Below are 10,109 nucleotides of genomic sequence, written 5' to 3'. Positions count from 1 at the left end.
GAGCTTACGCACATGGCGCAGGAAGAAGTACCGTATACCTTAGAGTTCCCCGACAGTTTTGCTGCGGGTCACCCAAGCCCAGCTCCCGAAATGAACCGTTACGTGAGCCGGGAGGGACCTGAGTTAAACACACCCATTGGGGGCATGGCTTCGGCTCTTTCCCGCCCCTCTGTACAATCCAGCCCCATAGTGGCTGGTGACCTAAGCAGCAGACCCGAGACAGTGACACACCCACTGGGGGCACGGGTCCAGGGACTGCCTGCTGAAATCATCAGCTCACTTGGTCAGGTGCCTAGCTCAGGGTTTCAGCCTTCGGCAGATCCACCCAGTTTTAGCAATACACCTGCCCCGAGGTTCTCTACACCTGGTAGTGATCAGCGGCATTTCAAGCCGGAACCCAAGAAAGGAATGTCTATGGAGAGGCAAGCATATATTATAAAGATGCTACGCACCGTAATAGCGCCTTTTAAAGCGTCTGCCTCGGTATCCATAGAAACCCATCTTAAGGCAGTGCATGAACTCCTGCAGACCATGCACGTCTCTTCTGAGGATGACATCAGAGCCCTCCTCAAATGGACCTTTAGTACCGAGTGCCATGAAGTTCTAGATTTGATCATGTCCGATAACCCCGATTTACGGTCAGTGGAGCAAGCCTTAGCGAAGCGCTACGGTCTCTTTGCCAACTCTCTTGAAGCTAAACGTGCAGCGTATACTATTAGTTGTAATCCGGAGGAGAGTCCGCGGGAGTGGGCCCATCGCTTGAAGCGTGCATTTTACCAAGGGGGGGTGCCGCCTGATTCTAAAGATCTTGAATTTGGTGATTTCAGGGAACTTTTTATACAGGGTCTGCCTGATCCGATAAAGATTCCCTTGGCAGGAAAAAACGCAGAACCCTATTCCAGCCTTCTAAAGCAGGCTGAAGGAATTTTTGAAATCTGCCGCGCCAAGCCCATCGCAGAGACTCCGAAACCGGCATCCAAGAGTCGCAACAGGGTGATACCACCCGCTGTTTGTGCGGTCACTTCCACGCTTTCTCTGGAAAACAAAGCGCCGAGACCAACTACGCCGCCGGGCTCTCAGGCCCTGCCGCGGGATGCAGCGCCTCCTATTGCACAGGAGGGACAGCAACAACCTAGAAAGAAGCGGTTTAATCAGAAGAAGTGGAATGCAGAGAAGATCCGTGCTATGCAAGCTCAGCTGGACCAATTGATGGCAAGATGTTCAATCGCGGAGTCTAGCAGTGTACCTAAGACACCTCCATCTCATAAAAAGGTCAAATTCCAGAAGCAGAAGGACCAGTCTTCTAGACCGCCGACCCCTCCGGGGCTGAGTGTTAAATCTGTTGAGGTGGAACAGCCATCCTCTTCGGAGGAAGAACAAGCATGACTAGACGTGGCCACAAAACCTGTTACCGCAAGCGTCCCCACGGTCCACGTGGATGCGTTGTCGTCCTTCAGTGAGGAGTCCCCAGGGAACCATGCTGCGTCGCAGCCCTCGAACCCGGAAGGGCCTCTTTCAAAAGACTCATCCCAGGAAGTCAGGTATTTTCTAGGTAAGCTTATATCTAAAGGTTACAGATATACCGTGGAGTTGTTAATTCAACAAGTACTTTCCTGTGAAGGTCTCCTGGATACAGCATCAGAGGTGACTTTGGTCACCCAGGGCCTGTTTCAGAAACTCGAGGCATCTCTAGGGGGGGGTCAGGATGTGCTGCGTGTCACACCGTGCGACTTGTCACTGGTGGCCTATGGCAATCAAAGTATTGGAACTGTGGGACAGGTTTGGCTATCTTTACAGCTTGGACAGATGACCGTCAGGCACCCTGCCATCATCACTACCAGTGAGGGTGAAGAATTTCTGATTGGAAATGACCTTTTGAAGAGATTTCGGCCTGTTTTGGATTATGACGAGGAAACGATCTGGTCTAAGGTCACTCGACCCCTTAAATATGTGCGAGGGAGATACTGGCGTACAGTCGGTGATGCCAACTCTGTGGAGCTACAGGACACTCCCCTGCGGACTGATCTCCGGTGTTCTGCGGATCCGCCCATGCGGGAGCCTCCGTTGACAGAGGCACCAAAAGGGGGTCAGAAGCATGAAGAGCTGGTGCAACAAGCGGACCATCTAGAGATTGTTTCACAGGACTCAGCATCACTTGACATCTCATCTCCTATCTCTGGTCCTGATTTTGCTCATCCTTGCAAGGTGACTGTCATCACCCAGAAAGGTGATGAATTCACCATACCAGTTCAGGTGGCTAACACCCAATTGCTTCAAGCTACTTTACTGTTCACTAGTGATCTCTCCTACATCAGTGACTCGTTGTACAGCCAAATTCGTAAGTCTGTACAACTTCCCTTCAGCAGATGTTCCTCTACTTCGGTACAGGTACCGGGACAAGGCTCCAAGCCGCTTGACGGAATATGTGGCCTTCCCTTGACTGTGGGAAAGAAGACATTCACTCACCACTTCTCTATTGTCCGGGGCTTGAGGGAACCCTTATGTTTGGGGTCAGATTGCCTTGCACGACTGGGAGTTTATGTGGACCTGGTGAATCTAGTCCTGTGGAGTAGAATGCAGAACAACCCAGTGGAACTTGAACCTACGGCTGTTTGTTTGAAGTCTGGACAGACCATTCCCCAGGTCTGTGAGGTAGTCTGTGACAAGGATGTAACCATTCCAGGTAGGGTACGGGATTTTTCCCTCAAGCTTCGCCTCGCTCAAGGACAACGTCTGCTGGATGATGTAGTGTTCTTTAACCCACATGCCCACTTTCGAGACCTTGGATTGGCAATTGGTGTTCTGCCATGTTTGGAGGTCACCGGTACCACCTTATACCTGTTGGTCACCAATCCACAGTCTGCTGAAGTTGAGCTATCTGCTGGAGATTCTTTTGGCTTTCTGGTTGGCCAGTCTTTCCATGATGTCGAGGTAAGTTTGCCTATCCTTGGCAGGCTGCCTTCTTCTTGGGACACCTGCCAGGGGGGGGGAGACGACTGACAGTTGGTTTACCTCTCCCAGGGGCCTCATATCTCTCGAGTTTGTTTGGCCCTATGATGCGACGTGTGCTCAGGTACAGGTGGAAGATGACTTCTTGTTTCTGTCCAGGGAAATGTCTGTACCTCAGAAGCCTCGAAGGGTGAATTCTGTGGAAACCTCAACCTTGCAGGAGGACATTGAAGAACAGGTGGAAATTTCATCCAACCAACCTTTCTCAGAGTTTGATGCTATGGTGAAAGAGCAAGTGGAACAGGCTGATGCTTGTACTACTCACACAGAGAAGAGGAAGTTGACTCAGTTGTTGTACAATTACAAGGACCTTTTTGCTGTAGATTCGTATGACTGTGGACTTACGAACCTACATGTCACCAGAGTGCCTACGGAACCTGGTAGCAAGCCTGTCTTTGTGCGTCAGTATAAGATTCCATTGGCTTCCTATGAGTCTGTACAAGAGATTCTCAACACTTTGGAGACCAGGGGTATCATCAGACAATGCAACAGCACGTACAACTCCCCTCTGTGGCCCATCTTGAAAAAGAATAACAGCTGGAGAATCGCTCTGGATTACCGTCAGTTGAATAAGCGAGTACCCTTGTCCCGGTGGCCTATGGCTCCACTGGATCAGAACCTTGCAACCATCAGGGGGGCTAAGTATTTCACCAGCCTGGATTTGGCATCAGGGTTTTGGACAGTACCAGTCCATCCCCACGATCAGCATTAACTGGCTTTTACGTTTGGGAAGAAGCAGTATACGTGGAACAGGACACCCTTTGGGTTTCTCAATTCACCTGCTGAATTCAACATTTTCCTACACAAAGCCCTACCAGATGCTGAAGCTCGAGGAACAGTGGTCTATGTGGATGACATTCTGATCAAGAGTCCTACCTTTCAGGAACACCTGGAGGAGATGGAGCATGTCTTCACGCAGTTGGCAGATGCTGGAGCTAAACTGACTCTTGCCAAAGGACAATGGTGCAGGAAATCACTGAATTACTTAGGGTATGAAATTTCTGCTGAGGGTCTGCGACCCCAGAAGAAGCGAGTGCAGTCTTTACAACAGTTGAAACAGCCCACCAATATCACTGAACTTCGTTCCTTTCTAGGAATTTGCAACTACTCCAGACAGTTCATAGATGAGTATGCGGAGATCACCCGACCGTTGGTCAAGTTGTTGAAGAAAGATACACCTTGGGTCTGGGGGCCAGAACAGAAATCTGCTATGCAGGAGCTGAAAGACAAGCTTAGCTGCTTCCCATGCCTCGCATACCCCGAGGGAGGTCGTGAGTTCTACGTGGACTTGGGATATTCCCAACACTCTATGAGTGCTGTCCTATATCAGAAGTATGACACGGATAAGAGGGTAGTGGCGTATGCCAGTAAAGGACTAACGGATGTGGAGAGGAAGTATTCCGACTGTGAGAAAGCACTCCTGTCTACCGTTTGGGCTTTGCAACACTTCAGAAGTTACATCCAAGGTGAGAAGCTAATTGTGGAGACTTGCCACCAGCCCATCAGTTTCTTGGGTAGTGACCGAATTAAGACCGGTCGAGTGTCAAACAGCAAAATAGTCTCCTGGACATTGGCTCTTCAAGGCTGGCCTCTGGAGGTAAGGTATGCTCAGAAACATCGTAACGCAGTAGCCCAAGGTATGGCTGACCTACATGATTGTGCAGAACAGGATTCCATTGCAGGTATTCCCGAAGCAGATGTTCCCCCGCTAGAGAAAGAACCTCATCGACACCATCTGTATGATGAACAGACTTGTGCTACCATGCCTAAGATCTATGTAGATGGTTGTGCTTACCGTCGTGATACAGTCAAGGAATTGGTTGCAGGAGTAGGAGTGGTATGGGATCCAACCAATCTTGAAGAGACCCTGAAACACAGCTTGGGCTCGCGAACCAATCAGTACGCTGAGATTGTGGCAGCTCTGGTGGCGGTACAGTCTGCAATTCAGAAAGGAGTCCGACAGTTGGTCATCTGTACGGATTCGGACTATGTGAGACAGAATTTTGTGTCCCATTTGCCCATCTGGAAGCAGAAAAATATGTTAAATTCCAAAGGAAAACCAGTACATCATGGAACCTTGATCCAGATTTTAGATCAACTGGTAAAGGACCATGACATGACCATCTATTGGAAGAAGGTCAAGGGTCATGCAAAAGTTGACAGTCCCGACAAGCTGGGAAACGACTTGGCCGATCACCTGGCCAAGGAGGGTGCGCTTACAGGAGAATTATGGCGACCCCCAGATGTGGAGACTGCGGCTGTCCATGCGGTCACCCGACGACAGGCGAAGCAGTCCAACGACACGCCGGTGGTCCAGTGGTGCAGTGAAGTCCCATCCTTTGATCTTGTCATGGCACAGAAATCCGACCCGGTGATCGGTAGATTTTATGAGTACATATGGAATCCGCAAGACTGTCCCCTGACGGAAGAAGACAAGCAAGATGAGGAAATGAGGATACTCTACGCCTCCCGAGAGAAGTTCAAACTTCACAAGGACCTGCTTATTCGGACGAGTAAGCATGGCATTGAGCAATGGGTGGTGCCTAAAGAATATCGAGGCATTATGTTGCAGCATGCCCATGACGAACCATGTGCTGGACATCGAGGGGAGAATATCACCTATGAGACCCTAAAGCAAGTAGCTTATTGGCCTCACATGCGACAGGATGTACAGTTGTACACGCGAGGGTGTTTGACCTGTTGTCGTTTCCAGCCATCTTCACCATCTCACCGAGCACCACTTAGGAAGAAGGGTATCGCCATGCCCTGGTCGGATATCCAGATTGATTGGGTTGGTCCTGTAGTTCGATCCACTCGTGGTAACAAGTACTTGCTCACAGTCACCTGCTTGTTCACCAAGTGGTTGGAGTGTCTGCCTGCACCCAACTGCACGGCAGAAACCACGGCTACCTTACTACTGAATCATGTGTTCAGCCGGTGGGGTTTGCCTATGCGAGTGGATTCAGACCAAGGTTCTCAGTTCACGGCAGAGGTGATTCAACATATGTGGAAGATGCTTGGAGTAAAGAGTAAGTTGCACATAGCTTACCGACCTCAATCTTCGGGACAGGTGGAAAGAGCTAATCGCACCATCGTGACCATTCTGAAGAAGTATGTGTCATCCTCAGGTAAGAATTGGGACCTTGTCTTACCATTGGTCCTTATGGCGATTCGTTCCACACCCCACCGTTCCACCGGAGTGTCTCCTTTTGAGATGATGACAGGTAGGGAAATGACATTACCAATGCATTTGTTGTACAGGACTAATGATGTGAACTTGTCCAGTGCTACCTCCACTCATGAATATGTCACCCATTTGCGTAAGCATTTGCAAAGTGCCTTTGCCTTTGCTCAGAAAAATTTGGAAAGTAGCGCTAGAGGTAGAAAAGCCTATTATGATCAAGGGACTACCTCTAAAGAATACCAAATTGGCGACAAGGTATTCTACTTCAATTTTGCCAGAAACAAGGTTAAAGAAAGGAAGTTTCTGCCTAGTTGGCGTGGTCCATTCCCAATAGTGGAAAAAGCTTCACCTGTGGCTTACCAAATTTGCCTCAAGAAAAATACTAAGGGTGAAGACACCCTTAAATGGGTCCACATCAATCAGTTGAGACCACGTCATCCCAGTCATTTGATTCCAGACGTATGTGTTGATGACACGAACTGTACTAACACCCCAACAGCATAGTCTGTTTTCTTTGTACCTTGCAGATGCAGAAAAGAACCCTGATGATCGTGTTCTTGATCTCCGTGCTGCTGGGATCGTGGTCCAAGATGATCGAACCTGGTCCCATGTCTGGAGTTGTTCTGCAAGATACCCCTGGCTTCCTGATTACCCAGTCCCAGATTGTTCCACAGAAAGTAGTTGTGTCCCTTGACCCAATGCATGTACTACTGAAACATTTCAATATGAGTAACTTATCTCTGTCTGCTGTGACCCATTCCTGGTTTCTCAATTATATGCAAAATGCCCGTGCACAAGTGAAGAACATTTTGCATCAACTGGACAAAGTCATGGTACAACCTATGCAACCTTATAATTCCAGGTCCAGATCTAAGCGTTTTCTTGGTCTGGCCGGTGGTTTGATTTTTTCGGCCATTGGTTCACTTTTTGGTATTTCCATGTCTGTTGCCAACGTAGTTTCTGTCCAAAAGCTGCAGGCCAATATACAAGCCATCCAAGCAGACTTGAAAGCCATCGAGACCAAATTGGTAGTCCAACAGAGCCAACTTGTGGCCCAGGGTAAAACTATTGCTGATACGGTCACTCTTGTGAATTTACATACACATAAAATTAGTGCTAACACAGCTGATTTGTTGACAATTAAAGGTACCATGAATGAAGACCGTGTGTTTATACAACCTGTTAAGGACCTTATCCAGGATTTATTTAGGGAAGTAGATACTAGTGTTAGTAAGCTAATGCAGGGACAGATACCAACGTACCTGATACCATCTGATGTTGTTAAAGATGCCTTTGCCAAAGTTACCCGTTTGTCTATTGAACCTTTTCAAATTCAAATCGCATTTCCTTTAGGTACTGCCTTTCCCCTTTATTTGGATATGGAGCGTATGGAAATTGCCTTCATCCTTAATTTGCCATTTATTATGCCTGAGAATGTATACCAGCTCAAACAAGTTGTAAATGTAGGTACGTGGCATGAGAATTTGTACCTTAATGTTGATACACCTAAGTATGTTGCTTACCAACAGGATGCTCCGCAACATTATTTGGTCCCTAACTTAGACCTTTGCCACAAAACTAAAGATGTTAATTGGCTATGCCCTGGTAAACCTTTCCTGAAAGACACAACAGAAGCTCTTTGTGGCTTGTCCACAGAGAATGTCCAAGAGAAGTGTAAGGTTACCGTGTCAAAATATGACGATTTTTCTGATACCACTGTAGCTGTACTGGATACGGTATGGTTAGTTAGCACACCTAGTACGGAACTTACTGTCACCTTCCAGAAGCATGATGTAATCAACCGTTACACTCTTCCTTGCAATGTTTGTGTGATCGCTGTACCCAAGTATGCTGTTGCCCATGTAGGAGGAGTTTCCCTGTTTTATCTTGACACAGACCCGGTTGTTTCTGAGTTGGAAGTGCTTGATGTATTTCGTGGACATCCTATTGACTTTGCTATGGACCTTATACCATTTTTACAGTCCAAAGACTCTCACACTGTTGAATTATCTGTTGACCATGAGACTCTCGAGGTTGCAGATTACAAACGTCGTTCATCTGATGTCACCCAGTTCCACATGTCCACTCACGTTGTCATCCCACTTTTGACCATCTCGTGGGTCATCATGCTCCTGTGTGCTGTAGTGTTTTGGAGAGACCTTCGTCATTTACGCTATCGCGTAAACACTTTGTCACCTACGGCGATGAGATTGCAAGACTTTATGTAGTTACATCTGACCAGCGTTTTGCCAACAATTTATTCCGTTTTCACTTTTCTGTACTAATATGCTTTGCTTTGCATGATGTGATTTTCATGATCTATGTGATTATGGTTCATGATTTGTTTGATTAATTTTCATGTGTTAAGACTTTTAACTAACTGCACCTGCGGGTTATATTATTCAGTATTTTGCTGTATTAGCATTTTTGATTTCCTTGTGAACATTATTTTGCTTAATAGAACTGTTGGAAGTGTGTTAGTTTGCATTAGTTGAGATTTACTTTGAAACTTTTTGTAGTTGACCATGAAGTTGTACCTGAATCCTGACTGAACTGTCTGGCTTATTTTTGTAGTTAGGTTGGAGAAGGCCTTTACTCCTTTGCAGTAATTTCCATCTCCAAGGGGGGGAATCTGTAGGAGTATTTGCTGTGATCTCACCCACCCGGTGTGCACATGAGAGCACCTTTACAGCCAAAATGGACGCTGCAACCTTTCACCTATATGTCTGACTACCAACTGTGCAGAAGTCAGCATTTCAGCTTGTAATAGACTTACTGAAGCCTGCACCACCTCCAAGGTCACTCTGTATCGGGGGAGAATGCATGTCCCTGAGGGAGAGAGAGTGAGAGAGAGAGAGCTTACGAGATAAGACGGACAAAGGAAGCTTCATACAGATGCTGGGAGTACATGGTGGGATTATTTCTGATTGGCTCCCAGAAAACTGATTGGTCTGAGAAGCGGGAACAGAAGCAAGTTAGTTGCTGAAGAACCGAAGAGAAGAACAGAAGAACAGAAGAGGAGAACACTTGCATTTCTGCAAGCACCTGATTTACCTGAGAGACTTACTGATAATACCTGGCAAAGCTTTTCACCAGATTACAGCTGTCTACAGGATCTATACTGAGTCTGTATCATCTGTGGCTGATCAAGACAAGTGCATCACCTGAGCTTGTGGGACCTCGCTGAGACATTCGGCTGAGGTATCGGAAGGAATCTGATCTGGTGACCGGGACGGTGAGATCATAGTTTACTTCCTTCAGGCTGGGTTAGATAATTAGTCTGCGCTCGGACCCATCAGATGTGTGACGTCAGGATTTATGATCTCTAGTTGCTGTTAGCCTAGTATAAGATTTGTGTGGTAATCATTAGGATCTTGGTATTGTGTTTATCTGTCATTACAGATTAGCCAATAGGATAATCATAGTTATTCTCTATATTTTTGGTATCATTGTGCATGCAATCAGGAATTGCTGATGCTATAAGCTGATAAGAGTTTTCTATATTTTTGTATATAACGCTGTATAAATAAACTAATATATTCCATTGGTCTGTCCGTTATTTTCCATGCAGCTAAGGTTGGGCAGAGGCCACGCCCCCTAGACATAAGCGAGTACATAGGTAGGAATTGGCCTCTTACAAAATATATATATAACCACCTACAGTGCCCTACTACCGTACCTGCAGATTATGACCCAGGTGATTATCTGGCTCCTAAGCGTACCACTGAGAGGACTATAGTGTTTCGGCTTATTTTCTACGTTCATAAGTCCCCGGGGTATGAAGAGTTTATAACAAGTGAGCAGCCTGTCACAATTGGGGATTGGCATCTATGGTGTGCAAAGTCTCCATATCATCTTCGTTCCCCCTGGGATAGGGGCTCGCATTATGGGCATCCTAAGTACCTTGTCCAGCCTG

The sequence above is a fragment of the Microcaecilia unicolor genome, chromosome 4 (assembly GCF_901765095.1).
Source record: "Microcaecilia unicolor chromosome 4, aMicUni1.1, whole genome shotgun sequence".
NCBI lineage: Eukaryota > Metazoa > Chordata > Amphibia > Gymnophiona > Siphonopidae > Microcaecilia > Microcaecilia unicolor.
Note: the sequence above shows the minus strand (reverse complement) of the source record.